Source organism: Bombus affinis, chromosome 4 (assembly GCF_024516045.1).
Source record: "Bombus affinis isolate iyBomAffi1 chromosome 4, iyBomAffi1.2, whole genome shotgun sequence".
NCBI classification, from domain to species: Eukaryota; Metazoa; Arthropoda; class Insecta; order Hymenoptera; family Apidae; genus Bombus; species Bombus affinis.
In genome coordinates this window covers 8,210,272-8,236,673 of record NC_066347.1, presented here as the reverse complement: position 1 = coordinate 8,236,673, position 26,402 = coordinate 8,210,272, and the positions used below count along the sequence as shown (strand labels likewise).

At 38.9% G+C, this 26,402-nt stretch overlaps 1 protein-coding gene across 10 annotated transcripts in view; it reads left to right on the top strand.

Annotated features, from left to right (window-relative positions):
• LOC126915819 (fat-like cadherin-related tumor suppressor homolog) overlaps window positions 1–26,402 on the top strand; it is a 509,971-nt gene that overhangs the window by 64,257 nt on the left and 419,312 nt on the right. The window contains exon 2 of one of the 10 annotated variants that reach the window (XM_050720843.1): window positions 14,294–15,347. The exons of the other annotated variants lie outside the window; for them this stretch is intronic. The gene's annotated coding sequence lies outside the window, so the exon portion shown is untranslated. The remainder of the gene's footprint in view (window positions 1–14,293; window positions 15,348–26,402) is intronic. 10 annotated transcript variants of the gene reach the window in all.

Below are 26,402 nucleotides of genomic sequence, written 5' to 3'. Positions count from 1 at the left end.
ACTGCAGTTGTAATTGATACGCTTTTACCAGCGATTTATTTATTGCAGCAGTTGAAGTAACCAATGTTTATGATACACTGAGATAGTGGATCGATCTGTGCCTTGCAATTAAACTGCCCACACTTCTCATTGTATAAATACATCATTATATAAAAAACAGCTGCAACATTCGCATTCCAAGTTGCATTTCTTACGGATCAACGTGATACAATTATTGACATTTGTACACCACTAGAAAATCTTTATTTTAAAGAAACGTGTTTTTCGTATTTATAAAAGAACTGTCGCCTTTTATTTGCTATTATATGTTGCGTTTCCTTAAGTTATTAAAAAGATTGCGTCGAAAAGTTTGATGATTTTTAGTCTGAGAGAAGCATGAACGTATTAAGAGTCACAAAGCTTAACGGTGCTGGTAATTTTTGCTCGCATATAAACACTTCCGGAAGTAATGACTTAATATAACGTTCAATTGGAGAATATCCGTGAAACCTTAAAGTGATAATAAAAATGGGTAAAATAGTATATGTACCGTTTCCGCCAACAGGTTATAGTGATCTTCCAGGCAATAAGGAAGAATCTCGAGTTTGGTGCCGGATGGAAATTTATTGCTGGCAATAGCCAATAAACATGAACAAGTAATTTAACCGTTTACACGTAACTGTGCTTAACATACACACCCGTAGTAGTCGCATAAAAATAAAACGATTCATCATGCTGCAATAAAAGGTACGTGTATTTCATTTCGAAGCAGTAAACGTGGGAAATAATGATTTAAAAAGTTTTATACGTTCATACGAAATAATTTTCTTTCGCCATTGTTCGATCTCGCTTAAATACCGTATTTCCTATCGTGGCACACAACGACCACCGATAAATATTAATTTAATATTCATAAATGAACCGCATCCGCCGACCCACAATTAATAAACCATTTTGGTATTTCCTGTTGACGTTGCTTTCACCATCGATCAGTTGCTTATTTTTCAATTAATCTTCCACCAATTCTCAATACTTTGCGCTCGATATACATTCATTTATTTAATCCATCGATGATTCTTCTAAAAAGAACGTCACAGAGTGTTATTTCCCTCAATGCTTTCATTACATTACCTCGTTGATATATAGAAGCGCTTATTAATTTGCACGAACGGGGAAATAAAAGGTCCGGTATAAATGAATGGGATTTGAGTGAGACGATATTAATATGGATATGGAAACTTTTTATATTTTTCAAACATTTGAAAAATTCGCGTCCTGTACTAAACTTGATATTCAATAATTATTTTAATATACATCATCATTTTATTTCGTATGTAGACTGTATTTAGACAACCGTAAGAATCTTTGGTTCCTACAAACATCAAATCTCTGATGCTAGATTGCTCGTCTTGGTCGATCTAAAAAGTTAGCGTGCAAGTTCTTGGACAATTCACTGATGAATTACGTTACACACAACACAACGGAATGTCTTCGCAGCAGCGCTTTATTGTTTTAGCTGACGGAAGTCGATTGAACTCGCGCGTCGAAAGGAAGAGCTTTGTCGCCCAGACAAATAATGGGAATCCGTGGGTGTCTCACGCCGGCACATGTATTCCATGGTGAACACTGGCGAAGTTGTCGCGTTACGGACGATAATTCGCTTAGCTGTCGCGACCCAGTCGCCTGTTCTCATAATGAAATTCCGTTCGAATCCACGGTGGCCCCAGGCTGACGCGTTTTGCTTATGGTTTAAAATCAAAGGTACCACCAGCCATCGAGTACGGTCTCGCCGGAGACAATAAACCAGAAACTCGAGCAAAACGTCCCGGCTTTAACTGCTCCGTGCAGACAATACACCCGGGAAAACCAAGACGACCGTGAAACGCGAAGTATGTACATTTTCGTTTCTTCCTTCTTTTCCAGATTATGGTCCACAGGATTTACGTACTGATTCGTCGTTGCAGAAAATGTTATTCCCATTATTGAAGTAAACGTTAATAGAACGTATAACGAGTGATGGATTTCATGTGTTCTAACATTTTTGCGCAATAATGAACGTTTATTCGTTTCGTACGTAGGCGAGATTAATATTTTGATTTCAATAGAAGTAAAATGTATACGTAGTAGGAAATATTAATCGGTTATTTATCGTTATGGATTTACGTATTTCGTAATATCCATTGCATAATCGCAAAGGCAAATTGGAAAGACCTTTTGATATCGACATACAAAGTTAAGAAAAATAAGACTAACGATATGGCAATGGGGAGTAATTAAAATTATTAAACGTATACATCCTATTGTTAAAGATTACGGAGCTCTATAATTTAAAATTCTTACAAAATCAGCGATACAATATTTTTCGAATATTGCTACGCCAGAAAAGAAATAACAAGCGTCCTGAAACTTTTAACGTTAGTGTAGATTGTAGACGGAGTAGAGTGAGCTGTTGGAGAACGATCAGCACGCAAGAGCGCTACGTTTACGAATTCTTTGTTCAGGAATACGGCTACGCCTGAGGCGCATAAATTCCCAGAGGAATTCGCGAGGGTCGACGTATTGGAAAGCAGCATGAAAAGTAATATCGAAAGAAGAAGATATCTCGTTTGAGTTATAGCCATGCGGAATCGGGGCTACGCTTCGCGACGACTATCGTTTTAATAAAACGCAGTTTCGCGATCCGGTCGGCGTGTTCGTCGGTTCTTTAAAGGGGATGAAACGAAAGGAAAAAAGTTGCGCCACGGGGGATGGCGGGGTAAAAAATGAAAGAGCAAAGGAGTGGAAGAGAGACAGAAAGTAGAAAAAAGGCCGTGTAACCGCGGGCCACGCGGGCGAAAAAGAAAGGAAGCAAATAAGGAAAAACGGACTGGAGAAAAGTTAGAAAGAGGAAAAAAGACAGTGGGACGGGCAGAGAAAACGGGCGAGTAGGATGAAAGAGGCCAGGCCAAGCTCGCTAACTTGAACAATATCTCTCAAGATGCCGTGCCGCCCGGAGATCTAGGCTCGAAACTTCCTGGGTACGCGCATCTCGCTGCCAGCCAGCGAGAGACCGAGTTTTCTACGTCGGAGAGAAACTTTCACATATTCCATTCACGAGCAGCGTTTTAGATCGGTGCTTAAAGAGAAAAACCGCCGACGGGGGGTAAAACGAAGCTCGAAGGGAGAGAGAAAGAGAAAGATAGAGACAGGAAGATTTCCGAGAGAGACGGCCGTGACTGTCTGCCTGTCCGCTTTTCAAACTTCCCGTTTCTCTGACCCATTCAAAGCGGTGGTAAACGATCCAAGAGATGCCGAAACGACTCAAACTCGTAAATAAATTACGGTGGAACGCGCGAAACCTCTCTGTTGACGGCCTTTCAATTCTTCATTCGATTCCCTTGGCCCCGAAGGAACGCTCCGAGTTCTCTTCAAGGGGATGAAATTACTACCCCTGCCGTGCGGCTATGACTCTCTTTCGGGCTGTTTCGCGTTCGACGCGAGAATCGCCCGCTTTCACGGTGATTTCGCTCACCGCGTAAAGTCCGAAAGGTAATCCTCCTTGTTGTTCGTAAAAGTTTTATTTCAACGTCGTCGAGTACCCTGTGCGCAGATTCTAACTCTCTCACAAACAGCGAGCTTTATTTAACGCGTCAAACGACCGCTACCGGTCGTAAACTTGGCGAACGATCGACATATGCTCCCCTGGCAAACCGTCGACGCGCTTTTTGGTCCGTAGACTCCGCGACACGATACATGCGAACGTGAACGACGCTCTGTTATGTCTGTCGCGGCACTTTTTCGTTGCTTTCTGAAACAGCATAGAGTGGAATGGCCTTATTCTTCTACTGGAATCCAGGCAAGAGGTTATTTCCGGGTTTAAAAGCATGATTCTTTAAGCTGTTGTAAGATGTTTGAAGTTTGAACAAATACATAAGAATGGTCCTTAACTTTCTTGTACTGGATGAACAAAGTAGACTTTGAATGAGTTTTGATATTGAGCAATAATTTCGAGTAACGTTGAAAGTGTTTGCGCTCGATATCTTTTTGTATTTTTTTTATTCGGCCAACCATATATGAAATGTACTTCAACTTTTATTTTGTGGTTTCTTTTCTATTACCAATCGCAAATATCTATCGCAAACAATGATATCACGTTAAGCTAATTTAAGATGTTTACACTGGCATACCTACAATTTGTCGATGCTCTCTGGTAACTTGTACAATTATCGTCCAAACTTCAAGAGTTCTAATTTATGTTGTCAATATTGATATACGGTATCTACTAACGTTACGAAACAGTTTCGAATGTACCTTTTTCTTTACACCCACTCGAGCGGTTCGAAGGAATTTACGTTTGTTTTTAGCCGGGTATTGCGGATTCGAAGGTGTAGGCCACGGTATATTTGTACTTTTCAAATTGAGATCCCGTTACAGTCGAAAAGTTTCCTGCTTGAAAAGTACGAAAGTCCCTTTATTACCTCTCTACTTTGCCTCGACATCCTCCTGTGCCATCTTTCTTGCATCGCATCAGACCACTTGACTCGAAGACGCTCCACACAGTCGTCAGAGTTTCGTATTACTATTCGCATCGTTTTTCTCATGTATTCGTAGAAGCTCCCACCTCTGGAACGCGCAAATCCAGTGAATAAATTGCGCAATCATGTCGTCGACCGAGACAAAAAACTGCTTCAGGAATCGTTTTCATCTCTGCCGTTTTCATATTCTCTCCAACTTTTGTCTCAGAGGGATTTTCTTTTATAATTTACGTAATATTTAGATTACCTCTGATATGTAATATCTGAAATATCGTTATCTGTAACGTAACGTGACATTAATAATTTTCTGTTGTAATTATCAACTATTTAGTCGATGTTATAAAAAATGTATCAATTAATTTAATTTACTTGTATAATTCCAGTAATGGTAAAATATTATAATATTTTATAATAATATATTATATAATAATCGTAATACTTTAATATTAACATACGATTGAAGATTACAGAGGAAAAACATAATAAGTACATCTTTGTGTTTTGTTAAAATTATTTTGCTGTACAAAATAAGAAACGTGACTTGTCATGTATTTTTGTGTCTGCGACTGTTAAAGATAATGTAAATGATTTTTATATGCATAGCAATATGAATATTTTAGTGCAACTAATAATTAGCACACAATTCAAGAACAATTTCATTCCTTCTGATTTTAAAAATTCCATAAACTTTTTAATTACGAGGAAACGTTGGAAACTTAAGCTTAGTTGAGAAAGGAACTTGCAATCTCCATTGTCAGGCACAGAGTGCCTATGCAAGTGTAACGCGTTCGAGTAACGCTAACGAGGGACACCGGCCGAATTCAATTGGCTGCGAAACTTTCGTCGTTTCCGCGTGGAGTTTCGACCCGTGGTGTATTTAAAGGAATCGGATTTATAATCCATTATACGGCCAGTGACAAAAGTGGCGTCGCGGAACGAAGTTTCCGAGGAAACTGCTCGATTCATAACCGGTCGACGCGAATACGCGGCGAGCGTCCGCGCCACTTCCAGCCCCGAAGTTCAGGGTGAAGTTAAGCGGGCGTAGCTTTATTGAAATTTCATCTTGGTGGCTGACACGAACCCCCGACTCTTCTCGTTCTCGTTCTCAGCCCGCGGGCTAGTTGCAAATAGTCTCGTTTCATCTACATTAGTTCATCCGGCTCCGTGTCTTTGAATCATCTGAAATCTGAAATCAGTGTCGGGTTGAGCGCCACTACTTTCATCCTAGAGGCTGTCATAAAATTAGCTTCGCGATGTTCTACTATGTTTCGAAAGATTTTACATTTACTTGGATATAATATCCATTTTATTTGGTTATTTTCTCTATCATAAAGAAACTATCAAATCTACTCTTTTATTATTCCTGTATTTTAACTAGTCCTACTTTAACTAGTTTTTGATGCAACATGCAATACAGTATAGCCTTTCTAAACAACTTTGCAACGAAAAGGCGAGTTTACTTTGAAGTGTTTAAACGATATGTAGCGTAAGAAATGAAAAATTTCACAGAGGATTTATTACGTAAAGTTGTTATTCAGCCTTGTGTTCGGTAGGTCACAAAAAAGCTTGTTAAACGGAACACTTTTTGTGTAAATTTACTGTTGACAAATATTCCAAGATATTCCAAAAAAAGGATACCCAAAGAGATAAAACATGAAAAACCAAAAAAAGAGAGAAAGACAGCTGGGTTAAGCTATAAAAAGATTCTTAAGAAATTATTAATATAAGAATTCGTGGATTACTTTTGAAATCGAACAACAATCAAATTGACGAAAGAAGAGCATACCGAACGATAACAAAGTATCTAACCTGTATCGCGGAATCTACAGCTTAACGTTCTTGATCGATCAATTGATTTCAACTCGTCTATAGCTCGAAGCGCCACGTCTGGATCGAGAAGTCCGGTTCGTGCTGGAATTCGATGAACTAGACTCGTCCGTGTGACAACGCGCGTTGGATCGCGCGCGTGGATCACCCACGCTTCTCGCGCATAAGGGCAGAGCGACGGGTGTAAAACGGGCATCACGTCGGTCCGTTCGTTCTCGAGATCGTTAAGCCTGACCCCCCGGCGAGCGAACGTTAGCTACGGAGAAAGAGAAACGAGCCTCGACTACCGGACGTGCAGGTCGGGCGACGTCGTTAGCGATCCACCGCTTGCACACCGACCAGATATCGAGGCTTCCCGCGAGATCGCCGTCTCACCGTATTCGAGTGTGACCGCTTTCGCTTTCTAGAAAGAAAACCTTTCGTTTTTACGTAACAGACGTTGTTACCTTATTAATGTCCGCTTTTTTAGAACGAATCCGTGGGAGGATAGTATTTTCGTTTTATTAACAGATTCTGTAAGCCACCTGTTACTCGCGATATGCATCAAGATCATCGATCTGTTGTTCGAGATCGATATTTTTAGTATATCTATATAGTATTCACTGAACTATGCATCTTTCTGCTCTTGGCTTCTTGACTTCGTTCCTTGCCGATCATTCGTTTCTACTGTGGCGGCACTCGACAAGCCAAATAACGCCACTCGACACTAACGGACATGGCAGCGCAGTTGTTAGCGCCTTAGGTTTCGAACGTTCGGGACCCGGGTTCGATTCCCGGCGCCCGTGATCCAATTTTTCTTCCACGCATCAAAATAGAAGAATAATTAGCAGTACCCCAGCAGCGACATCTACAGCCAGCAACCACAACTATCACAGATAACACATACCACCTCTACACTACCTTCTGACGTATCTAAGTTGCAAACAATCGCTGATACAAGTACCAACCCAAAAACAAGGAGGTACTGTCCCCCATAAAGAAGCCAAACAATCTATGTGTATCAATAAATCTAAAATAAAGATATTTGAAATATACGCCACACTTTGAGAAGAATTAATTTGTATCAATTGTGTTAAACTTGGACCATCAATTCCATTAAATATCCAAGTCGATCCTTTGCAGCGCAAACACGTGGCATGCATCTCGCGACCATCTTCGCATACGGTGGAACACTTTAAAAGATAACGCCCCGCGAGCGAAACAGCCAAGAGCCGTTAGAAACGGAATACATTAGCCGTAACAAAAGGTTATTGGAGAAGAGCGGCACGAGGGTGAGTGCGAATGTTGCCAGCACAATCAATGCGGCCGTTGTGACAGAAGGAAACATTATGCACGCCTGTCGAGCCTTGCACTTCACCGTAACCCCTTCGACTGCTCCAGACGTGTATTTACGGGCAAACTTTGCTCATTGGCCGCGCTTGAAAGGTATACTCTCTTGTCGGCAGAATAAATACTGCGCAATGACGCCATGACGCCTGGTTTCGTTCGGCTCGCCCGTGTTCGCGCGCCTGTATATTCGATTCTGGCATGCAGTATTTATCCAACAGCGCGGCTAATATCAGTAAACACAATATACGAGTTTATCGTTTCCCGTTCGAATCGATAAAGCGCTATTGCTTTTGCATAATGAGAGGGGCAGAGGTTAACGTAAATACGTTTCTCTAATCTGTACTTATTAAAAGGAAATCTATCCTTGTCTACGTTTATCTGGTCGTACGACGACCTTTTCAGATAATAATCGGTACACGAGGTCTACGATCCAGGATAAAACGCGGCTCGAAATAAGAACGAAAAAGTTGGGAATGTTTTCATAGTTATCTTAGTGCACCTGGATTGTAGTATTTGATTGGAATATATGGGATATACATATGTATGACAGGATTGATGGATTATATGGAACATAGGTTAAGAACACGAAATTAAATCTTCTTTACACAAGATCCTTTAATTTGTCGAGTAATAATTTGTATAGGATACAAGAGCGATATTTTTATCATTTTATTACTTCACGAACTAATCAAATGAATGAAATTCTTCAAATGATTAACGCGAACAGATATGGTAGACGAGTTTAATGAATCAAAGTACTCATCATTTACCAAGTGAACAGAAAATGAAGAGTGAAAGGAAATAAAATGAATAATGCAACTTTAGAACAGACGAACGCTGATTCGACTGCTGGAATTCGATCATTCACCACTTATACCTATTAGCTCGCCTCCACTATTATCACTATAAATTATGATTACGTACAAAATGCCGTACACTGTGTACACGATCCTCTGTGTAATCAATCTACTACACTTCAACATTTACAATCTGGGATGAAACTGCAGAAAGAGACTGACCATCCTCCGATTTCGATGATTTTTAGATATGTTGTGAGACTCAACATTTCGAATTTCTTACTACATATAAATATATATGCCGAGATATTCACGAAAAACTGCCGGTACGAACATTGAACTCTGGCTATATTTATGCGTCTGTGTCAGCGTATGCCAGTATTAGTTGCCAGGCGCCGTGAAGCGGCCGGATAAAATAACACCTAACTCACGCCTCATTCTTATCTTTTGTTTATACTTTATATAAGTTTGGGTTGGGTGTCATTTTATCCGGCCGCTTCACGGCGCCTGGCAACCAAACTCACGCATACGCTGCGATAGACGTACAAGTATAGGTGGAATTCATCGTGTGGTGCTGGCAGTTTATCGCGAATACCTCGAAAACTAAGCGAGTCCAGTCCTTATGTGTATAGGAAAAAACTGTTCGTCATATCGATTTCTATAATATTGTTATCCAAAAGTCACCGAACTCGCAGGGTAGTTTTTCTACGGTTTCACCCAATCTCGTTATATCTTATCCAACTAGGTAACCAACTAAGTAAATGCCACTGTACATGCTAATTTCCTACATACATACATCCTAAGTTAACAAAGGAGGAAACTTTATATCGTATGGGAATATAATTTTCCTCACATTTTACAACCGCACTCGAATTAGATATTTTTCCACGATCGAAAGCAGTGTTTCGATAGTTACGGTATTCGACGACGCGGTTGGAAGCGGTGAGAACGAAGAGAAGCGAACTTACGACCAGACGCTATGATGTAGTAGGTTCGCGCGAGCATCGCAGCACGCGATAAGATAGACTAAATAAATAATTGAACGTCCGGCTGTTAGCCAGCCGCGGGTTAAGGCGTTGATAACCCCAGGGTGAGACGACTCGGTTCTGGGAGTTTATCTCGGATCTGTCCAAGTTGGACGACTCGGGATACGTCCCAGTTTATAGTCGTCGCGTCGCAGTGGCGGACGACAGTCACCCCGTGTGTCCAAAAATTAGAGCCATCTTCTTCAAACGGATGATTATGAACGAAGGAGACAAATAGCTTGTCGCCATTGTACTGAGAATAACAATCGGCGATGTGGAGCGCGTTGAAATCTAATGGAAGGGAGAGAAATGTATTAGCCTAGTGATTTATCGTGACATTTTTTTTAGGATTTTCATTGTATCCGAAATATCATAATTTTAAGAAACTATAATATTTTTGTCAAACTTGTTGTTCAAGTTGAAAGATAACTTTGAAACATGTTTGCGATGTGAAATGTAATTAGAAGATAGTATTCTTGTGAGTTCTTAGCTGTTAACGAGACACGTCTCGATCAGAACCTCCTATTCAGCTTAGGATTAAAAATTAATAAACAGAAATTCACTGTTGCCGTTGCAAATGCGAATACGATATAACGTATTTTTAATAGGAACATAAGCGAGTAATAAAAGAGTCTCAAATCTCTAAATCGATAAATCATTACGTCCAAAAGACGTAAATCACTTAATCTGAGAATAAAATGTGTGTCAAGACTTTCTTTTAATCGTCTTTCGTTTGAAATAGGGATTTTCAGAGTATCTCGCAAATAATAAGAACGAAAGAGAAGTTAAAACGAAGAGAATATTGAATATTGAAAACAACCAGTAATATCGATTCGTACCACTGCAATCACGTGTGTATGCAAAAGCAGAAAGTTCGAGTGCACAGCATCACGAGAAACAAAGTTATTAACCGGAACCTAGGTCGTTCAACAACGGAACACGATACTCCAGGGTCTTCGAACTTTCGAGATGCAGTTTTAGAAATCAACGCGAATTGCCATACGATAATAGACAGACAGTTCCATTTCCATGGTGTTGCCGTGTTTTCCAGCCTAAATCTTGGGGGATCAATAGCGCGAGCTACTTTTCCATGGCAATTGTAGCGGATCGTCGAGTTTATGCAAAAGTTTTCGAGATGGCGAACAGTTCTTACATGACCGACGGCGACTGGCGTGTAATTTCGTTATACGATTGTTAAGAGTTTACGACGTTCCTTGGAAAGAATATATCTAAGAAAGGATCAATGATTTTTCCAGGAATAAAATAAGCTAGGGAACTCTCCTACGATTTTAACAACGAAATTACCAACCTGTAATATAATAAATATTATAGTTGAATCGTTCAGACGCTGGTCAACTTCATAAATCGGAGGACCAGATATTACAAATTTTAGTTATTAAGATCTACTTTGAAATGTACGATTAAAATCTACCTTGAAATTTGCGATTTAAATTTACCTTGAAATTTACGCCCCTTCTGAGCCGCGAGTAATCTCACAGAAATAAGATATTTACTTTCTGAGAAGTTGGACGCAAATCATATAACTAGAAAGTGGAATTGAAAAGTATATAAAAAGTTCTCAATAAAAATCAACATCAATTTTGTTAAAATCGTCTGCATGATTTTTGGTACTTGTAAAAATAAAAATTGAAAATTCCGATATTTTGGTGGATTTGGTCGCTTTAGTGTTACTCTCACAGTTAGATCATTTTCTGCGGTTCATTCAGGATGAGAAAGATGTCGGTTCGATTTCACCTTCATCACGTTAGGCGGTTAACGCAAGGCGGGAAAGGCGTTTTGATCGACTAGACACGTTACGGTATCGTTTCATTTTACAGCCAAGCGATATATCGCCAGATTATAATTATTAGATGTCAATATGTGAAATGTCAGCCGTTAGACAGTTTTGCAACGTTTATGTATTATAAAATGTAATTAGATATAGTATTTGGTTACTCTGTTTCTCTTTATCTGACTTTTATCGGCACGGTTTCTCTTCCTGACGTAGAACTAACCGGCATTTATGAAAGAAGCCGATCTTATCGGTTTCCTTGGAAATACTCGACCCTGCCTTTAGTAGCATGGTAAGGAGACAAGTATCGATCGATCATCGTCCCACTCACAACACGGAATTTTTACTGCTACCGTTTTCACAAATTATTTGTATCCATACTTCTTTTTCCCACGTGTCTTGCTTAAAATAATGAGCAACTGTCAACTGTCACTAGAAACATCCTACATTTTCTCATTTGCATTAATTTGCCTTCGTGATGTTTCAATATTTGTAGAAAGTTTCATATTCAAGCCTCTCAGCGCCAAATTAATCAACTCCATTTTTTATTAACTCCTTAATTTCATTACATAATTACATACACGGTTAATATTCCATTTCAAAGATACAAATGACGTATTTTTCATAAATTCCGTTCATCGAAAGAAGATAATATAAATAATGGTAAATTTGATCATTCGTCATTTTGATATTTAAATTCGATTCTAGAAATATCCTCCGCATATTTATTGATACCCCGTATATACATAGTACTGTATCATATAATAAATATATAACGATTGTATAAATGTCGTTAACTTAGAAAGAAAGTGTCCCTTGGAACGGTGATTGTAAAGATTTCACTCATCGCTAATAGGCTTCAATCGGATCCGCAAGATTTCTATCCAGGCGCGATAACATAGATTAGCACGCGCGGCCCTTGTGTGGTTACACATACCGGACATACATACATACATATGATGCACGTGCGAACTCTCGACGCGGTTGTTCGTAAATCGATTTCGATCGGCGTGTAATGCTAGTGCAATTCGTATCAGCGATAACCGGCGCTCGGCACTCCTAGCATTAAGATTAATTACGGTGTACACGGATCCTCGCGTGTCGATGGAAATGCGCGTTTGATAAACCCGCCGCCGTGTGAAAATTAATTTCGACCGACTATCGAGGAAGTAATCGCAATTACGGTAGGCTGATACGTAGCGTCGCTGAGATTGCGGACAGATACCAAAAATGACGTACAACGCATACACGTTTGATTAAACGGATGAACAGGCAGACGATACATACGCGCGTAATCAGAGAGGACGACAACCCCCTAGCGTTTCACCATCGTCATTCGTTTCGTCGTAGTTCAACCGACGTCTAGTCTGTAGAGGACATTAGCAGTTGTTATCGGTTTTATTTAAATAAGCATCGATAGAGCCTCTCGAAACACGATACCGTGGATATCGAGGTACAATCAGGAATCCCTTGTGTACACTGGATGTTATGTCTGTTTATACATATGGTTGATCTTAATCTTCAGTATACACTGGTCGTGATGAATAACTATGCGCGTAATATTAATTATAAGGACTGCGTGGCTAGAGAAGATGCAGCCTCCTGCAGAAGTTGATACACTGTTTGTTACGGATAAGTCTCGCAGATGGAAATGGAGCTGTGAACCTTGTGTTTGAGACACTAAAATTTGCCATGAATTCTATAGTTTATGATAGTACTAAACGAGCAGAGTTTAAGTTCTGAAAATTTTTAGGTTAAAAGTTAATTCTATTTCAAGAGTTATAACGAAGTTGGAGGGAAAAATTACGAGCAATATACAATTTTACCAGATTCACGTTGCACGAGCATATGGAAATTAATCAAAACTCGGTGCAACGATGCTGCATCGTTCTCACGGAGCAACGAAATATGTTGTATATTTTTCGACCTTCCGCGCTTCTTCCGCTGTAATCGATCATAATCGAGCCACTGCGACCAGCGTTCAAAATTAATTTAGCGCGGTCGCGTGAATTCTCGCGTGTCAATTGAAATGCGGCTCGCTTCGTTCCCTGTCGTATAGCGAGAATTAATTCGGAACAGATGCGGGATAATCGTGGGCGTGCACGCCGCTGGATAATTGCGATTATGACTTGTAATCGATCTCCGGACCGTCATCGATCATGCTCGTGCTCGTGCACGCGTGATCGCGTCGATCGAAACTCGTGCAATCATAAGACTAGTCATACGTGTAATTTCCAGTAGGACGATTTTAATTTGAATGCCCGGTTGTTATTTCCTGGGCCATGATTTCTTAATTAAATTTTAAAGTTCCTTCGACTGATTAGAACCGGAATCCAAATACGTACGATATCGCGTGATACCGAGAGGAATGTTAAAATGCAATCGAGCACTTTTGTAGGATGAGAGAAAATTTTATTTAGATGTGTAGTTTCTTGTAGTTTTAACCTTAATCCCAAACTAAATCTAGACTCTGGGCTCTAGATCCAGAACCTAGAGACTTCTAGACTTTCGAGAGACTTAAACCTCAAAATCCAGATGTCGAACTCCGAATCCGAGGATTCTATATTCGGTTGATCTTGGTGATTACCGCGAGCTAAAGCTGAACCCCAACATTGTACGCTCATAGGGTGGCTCGTGATAGGTTCCGCAATTTTAGATTCGAGTTTCGTGGTCTTGTGGCCTAGGAATGGTTCCCAAGATAGGTTCTATATCTCTAGATCATGGTTTTCAAATTTCAACTATCTTATAAACTATTCTAGACTTGAAGATATCTTACCACTTTCAGCTTAGAGACCTTCTACAACTTCGTGATTTGAAATTAATCGCGTATCTTAAAAACACAGGGTTAATAACCTTCGTAATTATCACGAGTCTAATATATACACTTTTACACAAGCAAAAAGTATACCGGTCTTTTAAAATTATATTCCAATTTTCACTAATTATAATTTTGTTTCTTCGTTAACATAGCGCCTAAGCCTTTACTTTCTCGGTTCTCTAATTTCACGTTCATTTTCATTATGTTCACAGGTATGTACGAATTAACGAAAATTGAATTGGACAACACGGTTACAGAGTGGAAACTGACCATAGTCACGCGCGACCGTCAGTTTTGAGCGGAAGAGCAACGGGCCAGCGATGAACGATAAGTAAGGATAAACGTAAATCACACAGATTGACTGTACGTCGCGCGCAGGTTGGTTCGGTCGGTATCGATGCGCACGGTGTTATTCAAATGTATATGACGTGCATATGCCACGAGTAGGTCGTACTCGTGCACGTGGCCACGCATGCACGCGTTCGCCACGGAAGTGCATCGTAATGGATGCGGTGCGCGATACATGGTTCGCGTGTCCCGTTCGATCTTTGCCTATTCCGCTTCATAAATTTCGGCAACGAGAATTCGTTGTAAAACGCTTGGAATTAGGTTATCCTGAAACGTCCTTCGACTTTATCGCGTTGGTTGCGTATCAGTACGCGTTACGGTACTTGGCGTTGTTTAAAACGCGCGTTTAATTGTACCCTATTGTGTCCGATAGTTGGCTCGCGTCGATTATGGCGCGTGACGTTCTTTAAGCGTTCGCTTAATTGCGTCTCATTCGCCACTATCTCGGTGTGGCAGGATCGATCAGTAACGTCCGGCCCTCGTTTCGATTCGTTCTGCTCTACTGCCACAGTGAACCTTGAGTTACAAAAGCGATTGCCGCTTTTTCGAGTGTGAAACTTCTGCTGAAATTGATGTGTATATATTTAAACTTAAAAGAGCGAATCGCTCCGTCATTTTAAAGCAAGGCGCGAGGGTATCGATGTCTGTATCGTCAACGTTGGCAATACATTTTTGGGGAATGAAAGGGCTTGAAAGGGAAAGGAAGTGAGGTGGGAAAGGAAAAAGAGAAAGGAAGCATGGATGTGAGGGGAAGAAAAAGAATGAAAAAAAAGAAGGTCGGAGAAGAATGTAAAGAAGCAAAGCAAAATTAAAGGGGTTGAAGAGAAGAAGAATAGAAGAAGAAAAGAAAGAATAAGCAAGGGGAAAAAGTGGAAAAATGGTGGATAGAAAGAAGAAAAGAGTATGTAAAAAACAAGGGTAGGTTATGAAAAATTGAAAAAGTAGTACTCTGTTAGGTCATCCGAGCTTTCTACGAATGTCTATTTATTAAAACACCATAAATTTTAACTAATTGTCAGTTTTTTTGTATTAAAATTGACCTAAATTCTTGCAGTATTTTCATTGTATTTCCAGTTTCTCTTCTAAACGACTGCCTACCATTTCTCCTGATACACGGAAATCGTTCGAACAAACTCACGGCCAGTGATTCCTCGTTATCACGACGTATTCAACGACATTGATCCGGCTGCAACACGCGGCGAGATATCGCGTTACGGCTGGCGAAAAGGTGTATCGCGCAATGTCCTCTACTTTTTCCGGCACCCCTGTTTTCCATGTTCCGGAATTCAAATTCCAGATGAAATTCTATCGCGACACACTCGTTAACCGATGGAGTTAGATCGTGATGATCGATCGAGCAATTTTTCGCGATTTATTTGCGTGAGATGCGCGATTCAAGGAAAAAGAGTGGGGCTATGATTCGCGGCAGTGATAAATTTCGATCGTTAAAATTGTTCAACGAGATATTTCTACGCGTATACAGGTTATATTATTGTAGAAATATTCGTTAAAATTTTCGACGTGGATTCCGTTGGTTATAGAAAGAAAAAAGAATCGTATTGGTAATGTTAATCGTAAGATTTAAGAATCTACAGAGCTTATATGATTTCCTTTTATTGGTTTCGATTATTTCATACAACGGGTTGTTTATGTGTGATAGGAAATTACAAGTTTTATCGTTAATAGTATTTTTTACTTCGAAAAATTCAATTGAATGAATTTTTATAGAATAAATAAAGTTTATGTAGAAATTAAGCATAAGTTTTTGTCATTGATATATATTTGAAAGTAGTTACATTCCAAGTTATAATTATATACTTACAACTTTTGCTTCAAATTTTTACTTTATATTACTAAATTACCATGAAACTTTAAACCAACACTTTCGATACACCCTGTACACTGACCTAGCCATACATGGTACAAGGAAGGATATTTTATATGTTATTTACTTATTAAAATTCCTCGGTTTATTATAGTGTTTCGATAGGATCGACGTGAATTTACAGTTCAATATAACGTTATACGTGTCAGACGGAGAACCATAAAATGGCGTTTTGAAAGGAGGTACTGTAACGTGTAGCAAGATCACAGATGGAGGAAATAGGGTCGATAATTCGAGTTGAATAAGCATGATTCGAGATTAAATTGCGTCACACTTGTATCGTAATTACGATCTTTTCCACGGTAACGCTTTCGCCTTTTGCCCGTTTCATAATCGACCATTTACAGAAGCTTATGTCGATTCAGTTCGAACAAAATACAGTCTTCTAGAGAGCTATACAGCTTGAAACTGTGAGATACGCCGAACGAGCGTTGTGTCAGAAATAAAAAGAACAAGCGTGATATTTTTAGAATGTAGAGATTTCTGTAATGCGGGAATAATGTTCGATAAACGTTGAATGAAAGTCAAATATAACACATCAAGGTCACGTTCTATATAGAGAGCTGTATTTATATGAAGCGACTGTAGTATCAATCTGAAACGCATCGGAGAATAATAGCTCTTTCTTGCTGCGCGAACGTCTCAATACGTGAGACTTGTTAATATTAAAATGCATGCCGTGTTTAACTTCTGATGTATTCTTCTTTGAAAAGACTAGATCTACGGTGACGTCTGTAGAAAGAAAGGTGAAAATGCGTAGGTGGACAATTTCTAAAATCATAGTCGTCAAAAAGGAACTTGTATATTCAAAATCGTTCGCTTCGTGCATCCGTTGATGTACGATTTTATTATAAATCAAGGAAGAGGAAAAAGAAGGAAAAAGAAAAGTTTTCGACAACGATTGTGGACGTGTGATTGGCAGGTTGAAAATTTGATGGGCTTTTTCGTAGAACCGGAGATTGGTTTTTGTCCACATTAGACTGGAGAATTGAGAATCGTAAACTCTAGATTGGTACAGCATACAGAATTGTGTAAATTTCAGGCAGGAGAAAAGTTGCAAAGAATTTTTCCCTTGCAAAAAATTTAAATTCAGGAATCTACCATTTAACGCTTGAATTCCAGTTATGTACTCCACCATTGAAAACACATCTCGTTTCTGTGGCAATCCAATTAACGAAATTTTGTTTACTACTGCAAAGTTTAAGGAAACCACAGAAAATTCTACTTGTATATGAAAATTGCTTTTTCACCAATGTAGCTAAGATTCCCCTTTCAAACTTCAAAAAATAAAAAAGAAAAAAGGACAAATTCGAAACGATAAATATGAAACAATACTATAAATATATCACTTAAATCCATTCACCGGAAGAGCAACATAAAAATGAATTTGATCGATTCGAAAAATTCGTACTATCTGATCGATAAATTTCGTGTTTGCTTGCAGCCAAAAAAAAAAAAAAAAAAAAAAAATAAAAAAATAAAAATAAAAAAAGAAGAAACGAAAAAAATACACGTTTAAATTGAAATCTCTCGTGAGTCAATATAAATATATACATACATAAATAAAATCGCTAACGAACTCGACTCCTTCGTAGCATATCTTCTCTCTCGCTTTCTATCAGGTTTTTTCCACTCTCTTTTCCTATTCATCTTTGAGGTGAGTCGCTGACGCGCAAGAGGGTAGTCGGCCGCACGGTTTACCGATTACTCGGTTGGCGGATAGAGTTCTGGCCTTTAGGCGCGAGAGGGAAGCCTCGTTCCTTGCGAAACTAAGGGGTGAAAAGCACGTGCACTCGTTCTACTCTGTCGAGCGCTTAAATATGAATTCAGGTCAACGGCGGAGGCTGCGTTGCAAAATAATGCGCGAAAACAAGGGCTCTGCATAGCTATTCCCATCAATTGTCTTTGATTCATAATCGTAAACAGTGATTTACAATGAATTCTGTTTGTAAAATTAAATCGCGAGGGACGCAAAAGATTCCTATGACGATGCAACTGCGTTTGTTTTTGTCTTTGCTAGTATTCAATATCGTTTTGACTTTGTGATTTTAATTTGGACTGCTGTAAACAGACACAAATTATCTTCTTGTTATTTTCGTATTGCGGGGATTATCTGTGTACAGTATAGGATATTTAAAAATATTTTAAAATGGTGTTCTAGAAAATAAATAAAAATATTTAGAAGATGAACTCCAAACATTATTTGTTCTTGGATTACAGAGCGTGGAATGAGTATGCATATTTGTGTAGCAAGAATATGGAAACAAAAGGACTACATTTTTTTGTATTATTTATTATATTGACGTAAATATACATATGATAATACAGCGTACACTTATATTAGTAACATCGAATAATATTACGAGCAAACAAAAGTTAACTACGGTATACACTTCGTAACTTATGACAATAGAATATTCACAGTTTATAGCAGTACGCAAATGAAAACAATGAAATCCAACACAACGAGATAAACTTGACAGTACTGAAACGAGAGATGGATATTTCGAATAAATATTTCATTAAATGCAATAATCGCGTCTTGTCACTTGGAAATAAGTGGTTCTCGAACGCACTTTCTCTTTATTATTACAAACTTTGCATGCCTTTCTAATTTAATACAACCTCTTTTAAATCTGAAAAACCATCTTCTTCCGATCAAATCAGATCTTATATTTTCTTTGAAGATTTATCGTACTTCTATTATCTCAAGCGTAATAGATTTTCCAAATCATCCGACACGCACGTGCGTCCTGATTACACGAATACATACTTATTTATAGACATTAGCATCCAAGCGATAAAATTTTGCGTTGAAATATCTACGGAGCATGTCTAACGGTAAGAGATTAAATTCCGTTTGTTTCAATGTACGACTTCGTAGATGAAACAAGGCGCGAATCCACGTTTCTGCCATGACGATAATTTTCTCGCTCGAGCTATCTTGCTATCTATGCTTCTGCTTAAAATATTTCTTCGTACCTCACTAGGTATACATAGACACACCCATAAAAATATCCGCGTACTTATCACAGGAAATTTTTATCAATATATTATTACGAATATATTATATGTATATATACTTGCACTACACATCTTGTAATTTCTATACATACATATGTATGTATGTTTTTTCAGATTCGTTTAAATCACAGTCAAGTCGCGTAACAGCGCTAATGAAATTCCGAAATGTTTCGTAGATATTATCTACATGACATATCCATAAAACTTTTCACAAGCGTTCGAATACCCTCGCGAACCCGTGTATATTCAGGAGCCTCCAAGCAGAACATATTCTTTCCGATCTATTTTCTCATTCGATTTCTTTTTTCTTTTTTTATCTCAACGATCGTATGCATTTGTACGAATAGCACATGTATGTTTATGTTTGTGTTCACGTTTGCTTTCGTGTATCTGAAACTAGAATCGATGAGAGTATCTGGCTGCAAGGGCATCTAACGGGTTCCTCGAGGCTCGTATCAATACGGTCGGTTGGCACGCTCCGCTTGGAATTTCCTGTCCACGACTGGTGTGTAACAACTTTCAGTATTTCTTCCCTCCGTGATGCGGGGATGTGACGCCGGGAACCGCGTTTTTTCACGATAAATCGTCGCGTAGAAACGATGTCTCGTGGCTGGCGAAAAAAGCCGCGCGGCTAACGCGAATTAAAACGAAGCCCGCTTCGTGAACGAGCTTCGCGAAATCCTGATAAATAGCTGGATAATATTGTGCAAACAGCGTGCAGTATCCCCGCCATACGTCTTCGGGTGGACGCGGCGGAAATAGCTTTGATACGCTCGCGTACTGTCCGCTCGAGCCTTCCGCAAATTATGCTCGAACGCGCGCCGTAAGTGAATTTAATCGGCTGTAACCTCTTCGGCCGACTGCGCTCATGACATTACCTGTTCATACACGACGACCATGAAAGTATACTGAAATATATTTAACCATCGCCCATTCGTTTCGTTACTGTGGTGGTGGATACGTGGGTGCTCGAATCGTGCAATTCGTAAAGTAGAACTTATGAGTAGACTAACTTTGAGATATGAAGTTTTCGTTCTTTTTTCAACATATATGTATAAGGCAGTATTTGATCTTTTACAAAGACTTTTTTATTCATCAGTCAATTGGAGATCTTAGAGACATCTCGTATATTTCTATGGTCTGATATAATGATAACAAGTGATAACATGATAACAACAAATTATAGTATTTTGTTGATGCAAAAGTTACGATATCAGGAACTTTTAAGTGGTTAGTTTTAAAATTGGTATTGAACTGAAACGTTCATTTACGAATCGAGAAATACATCAATAATTTAAGTCGATGAAGTTAAAAATTTTTTAGTAATATTCTCCTAGGTGTGCGAGCATTTTATATCACCGTTAAAGCCAAACTTAATTTAATTTTGCTGTTTCAGTATCTCCCGAGCGATAGTAAAACGAAAGTTTTCATAGCGCTATGTACCCATAATGTTATAAATATTAGGTCAGCGAACTTTTATGTGGAGGGTAATTTCGATGTCAGTGAGTTGACGGTCAGCTACTTTTAACTTCCGTTCTCTTAAGGATCATTGGCTGCCATCGCTCGATATAACCTCGTAAAGATCTCGTTCTCCGTTCCCGAAACGTTGGCTCGTCTCGTGATAGCGCAGCCTTTCATCTTTTCACCTTTTCATCATAGATGTTGGTCATGTAGAACTACTCGGTTTCATTAAAGCTCGCGTGTTCAACTTTTGACGCGATACGCGATTAATCAACACGGCGTTAATCACCAGAAGAGAAATACTTGCAGCCTCCCCTGGTATCTCGTGCCTGATACTACTCGTCCACGTGCCTTTTTTCTTAAATTATGTTATACAACATACATGAAATTTTAAAATATTCCGTATATCATACATATTATCTTAATAAAAGAGAAGAGGAGATACACACGATACATTTATAAAGGATGCATTTAATTTTCATTAAACTTTTGCTGTTTGTGGAGACTCAAGTTGCTATCATTATCAATCATGCAATCATTATTACAGTGAAAATAGGATTTTGGTCTTGCATATTCACGATGATTGAATGTAAACCGATGGATGGCACGAGATAATGGCTCATTATGTAGAAAAGTAGTTAATGTTTTGTAGAATTAATTATGTCAGTAAATCTATAACAGGCATGATCGACTGCTATAGAGAATATATAAAATACTTTCAGAATAATTGTTCATTTCCTAGGAGAGAGGGAGTACTTGAAGAGTACTAGCACCGTAAGTTTCTGAAGCACCATTGTCGGGTAGCTTTTATGACTTTCGGGACAATAAGATCGAGAGTTTACGAGCGAGCATAAACATTCTCGAGACCGTTTTATCACAGTGTTAGAGAATATCGACCATATTCTCCTCATATCTATCAATTAGATACGTATAAATCAGGAAATAATCAATGGGATCGTAAATTCTTCTAGTCACACTAGGTTGTCTTGAACTTTCCATGTTTCACTAGTTTCCCTTTCCACGGAATATTACACGTGGAATACGCTTCCACGGTGAATAGAAAGAAATTCAAAATTAGAAACTTGATCAGAAATCTTTGTAATCTTATCGATCCATCCAGGACCAACTAGTGAAAAACTTTATATACAGTAGTGAGAGCTTCTACGTATATATTTAAATTTGTTTAAAATTTTTCCAAATAAACAGGATAGTCGTATCTCGTTACAGTGGTAATAAATATACATAAATATATATAAATATACAATGCTAGTAAATATATCCATAAAACTTTATATAAATGTTCAAATATTTTTGTAAGGCATTGTACACACGATAGCCAAAAGATGACGACGCATCGTGATAAAATCCATCATGCTCCTTCCTCCACCATGTTCCACGGAGATTGCGTGACATTGTAAAATTTTTTAGCCATTGCATCTGGCGATTCTCTCTCTTTTTTTTTGTACGGATTCTCGACTGGTTTCCAGAGCTTTTTTTCTTTGTTCGAGGCGGCGGTTTCGCCGCCTGGTTTCGAGGATCGTTGATGTAAAGACCTCGAAAGCCTGGAAACTCTTCCTCTGTGTACTACAGGCTGAATTAAAGCAGCTGTGCGCGAACTTTCACGTGGGTCTGGCTACCATTGCCGTGCATCGGTCTTTCGCGGACCAGCCTTAATATTCGCAGCGTAACAATGGTCCACTAACCCAGATGCTGGCACACTGGTCGTGATTTACAGTTTTCTTTCTGGCCAGTTCCGTCGTTTGTGTGGTCACGTGACTTTGTCTTCGCTTTTTCGAGGCCAAACCGTGTGTACTCGCAACTCCGCCCTCGCACGGGTCAAGAATGTTTCCCTAGAATCTTGTAAAAGGCCCGGAAGATTCCTTTCAGAGATAATATCAATGAGAACGTCTTTCATGTTTTCTCTTGAAGGGGCAGTTACCTTCACGTGAATAGAGAAACGACTGAGCATCGCCTTCATGTTATAATCAGGAACGTGTTTAAATGTTCGCATGTAAAAGTGAGACTGTCGGGAGAAGCCGGGGCCTCAATAATTGAGGTTAAAAATAATGATTAGAACAAAATTAGATGGACCGAGCTAAAATTAATGGTACATTAATCATTAGAGATCGGTGACCCAGGCGGTGAGTCATCAGACTAACACCAAAGGTTGGGGGCTCATTGTCCGGGTCATTTGTAAAGATTTATGTTACTAGCCAATTTTCGGATTGCAACTGAACAAGGTCGTTGAGTTAGAGAAAAGAATCATGAAATGAAGAGTCAGAAGCATAAAATAGATGGCTTTAAACTTAAGTAGGAAATGAATATTCTACTCAGCCACTGGGCAGAGCCCCGTTAGTATATGCTGGTCACATATGTGTTAAGATCATCGAACTTGGCTTCTGGATAAAGTCATTATCTTATCAATTTCCAGGTTTAATATTTATTTTTTCGTGTCCTTGTTCATTCACAAAATATCTCGTATGTTTGTACTTTTATATTTCACTATATTTTTATATATCTACGGTAATAATCGTGCGTGTCACGATAACTGACTGGATAGATAGTCAAGTGTGTGTACATTGGTAAGATAACAAGGCAACGGTTGCATCTGGAATGTTAAAAAGTTGCATTCTAATTGAACGGCATGCACAATGACGGAGTGTCAGCGCGAGGGTTGAAACTTTTCTGCTCGCTAACGCGCGTTTACCTGTTTGCCAGCGGAGAATAGCGCCGGTCCCCTCGGGGCTAGGCTTCGTTGAAGCTAGACAATCTGCTCTTTCGACTCTGTTTATGAGGAAACTTCGCGACGAGTCGCGGCGAAGAATAACTTGAACGAACACCGGACGGTCCTTTTGTTCGTTTAATTGCGTTTACAGTTGTACGTGTTGGTTGTTGCGACGTCTGGTAATTAGACAGACTTCTCCGTTGAAATAGGTTCAAAATAGGTTCATTCATTGTCACTATTTCATATTTCTTTTATTTCATAAGTAGTTTACGATAATTAAAAATATTTCATAGATTTAATTAGATCAAACGTTACGTTCCCTAATAATAAATTGTTCGTTTAGAGACTTTCGAAAATCATCGAAATATCGTATGTGACAGCCCGGATTTTTAAAAAATTTGTTACGAGTAAAATCTTGATTTGTCGTGGACAAACTGGTGGATCACTACTACTATCTTTGCCAGTAGTGTGTCTGAATATTATAAAGCAAAGGATTAAAACTGTATTCAGTCTAAGTGGAAGAGTATGTTTCTGAAAAGTAGCTTGACAAAAGGACGCTTCAATTTTTAAAAGACTGTCTTGTATTATTGGCGACAGCCTTCAAGTTTCCAGGTGTCACGAGTCACGACGCCAGGTCTCTCGCTTCATGACGTATTCTTTGTTCGAATGTATTCTGCGTTTGTCCCGCGGACGGATCAATATGTTTGTCGTTGAGGGAACATATTTTTCCACAAAGAACTAGAGACCGCCATGAATTTGTATTTGCAAAGTAGCGCGAGAACGAACGGCATTAAAATTGATAATACCCATTGAGATGCAAAGACTGTATTTTAACGACGCTTTCACGTGGAAACGATCCTTTTTGAGCTGCATCTGGTTTGTCGATAATTTTTCGATACATTCTACGATTCTGGAATTTCATGTTGGGATGCTGAAAAAAAAAACAACCTTTGATGTAAAACAGCCTTTCCGTTGAAAGTATCATTTATAAATATATATTTCTTATATCACAATGTAATCACAACCTTGCGCAAGCTTGAGAGGCTCTTAAATATCAGACTGAAATAGATCTGGATAACTCGTAGGAAATTGATTTCTATGAATTATAGTGCTTTTACGTTTAAAGTTACAGATATTTCTGCATTTTTACTGTCATTATTTTAAAACACCAGTATCTATGTAATCATACAAAAGAAACAAGATCGGTGGGTTATTAAAAATTATGAATTTTTCCCACTAGTTGATTAATCTTCCTTTCACAAATGCCTGACGTATTGATGATTGATCTTCTTTCAGTACTCGCCATTGTATGGTATATCGACGATTCAGACGTTGCTACGTCACTCTTCTTCAAAAGCAATATTTGTCAACTTTTTGAAACTAATTATTTATAATAAACCCGTTACAAAATAGTAATAGTTGCTTTCAATGATTTTCTAAATATTTAACAATCTTGATCAGCACGCATAGTCCCATCATATAAAACCTGTTCAAATCTTTTCTAATATTCTATGCCAATCAATTCATAAAATCAAACCAGAACAACAAATCACGTGTCATTTAGCGTTCGAAATCCGTCAAGAAGCAATTACGCGATCTCGTAGTATTGTTCGAAACAAAAGCTTGGCCAGTCACGGTTGTCTACGAAGCAAGAAGGAATAGAACGAGCTGTAACGCGTCGGAATGCACGCAACAATGCATCTTGGTTGGTTGATTAGATACGAGTGGAACGATAACGGTCGTCGAGCAACCAGTCACAATTTGCTGTCAGGCAAACGCTGTTGGGACTCGACGCCACAACTACGGTGGCTGAGGAATGATGGCGCCTTCGGCCACGAAGATGCGCGCAGACAACGTTGCAAATTCGTGGCCGTGGTGCACGCGAGCTGACTAATGCACGCGTTCTACACTAGGAAGTGAACCTCTTGCAAAATGTAACACGGCTGAGTCTACTAATTTCTACCGATCTTCGACTTCTGGATCTTCGATTATTATTCATGACTGCGTGAAACAAATATCACTTCGATCTATCCTTCACATACGAAACTGGGCGAGAGGAGAATTAATCGGCCGGGAAAGCTGATTATTCATTCACAAGTGAATGATAAGTAAATATAAAGCTTTACAATTATAGTTACCGTTAGGACTTAAGTGTTATCTGTTATGCGAGAATAAGATACATATTTGAGAAAAATACATCGTGTTATACTTCCCGCGTGTAGTCGTTGCATTTATTGCAACGCACAGTGTGAAAAAATTCAATGATCTAAAAATCCGTTGCATTCAGTAATTGTACTTATTGTAATTCAAGATGAAATGTTGTTACGTAGAGTTTAGGTGAGTGATAGCTCAGGCCGTGTTTATTACGGCAGGTAATAAACCTTCTTCGAAATGAATTGCATATAAACTCCTTGTACACGTATACAGAAAAACTTACTTGTCATTCAACCGCAATCTCTTATTGTAGAGAAACTCTAGACAAAAATTCCAACTTTCAAAATCTAATTTCTCGGCAGTATTATAGAGCTCTTTCAAATGAACATAAAATACATCGTTTTGAAACACTCGAAGTGATATAATCTTATAGAACAATCTTTCTCTTAAACAGATACTTAACGATTTCTCAAATACAGCGTGATACAATAACGAAACTCTATTATACCTCAATTTTGATACTATACTATCTACGATTTGATAAAAACATAGATTTTCCTTGGTCGATCATTAAGCAGAACGCTCGTGTGTCGTGTATTTCGTTTGTGTGAGGCGTGCAAATCGTTCAACGGGGGATTTAGCTAAAATCATCCACGAACGTCAGCGATCTTTGACCTTTTGTGTCTCCGGTCCGTTGATCCCGTCGGCGCTTCGTCGAGGTGGT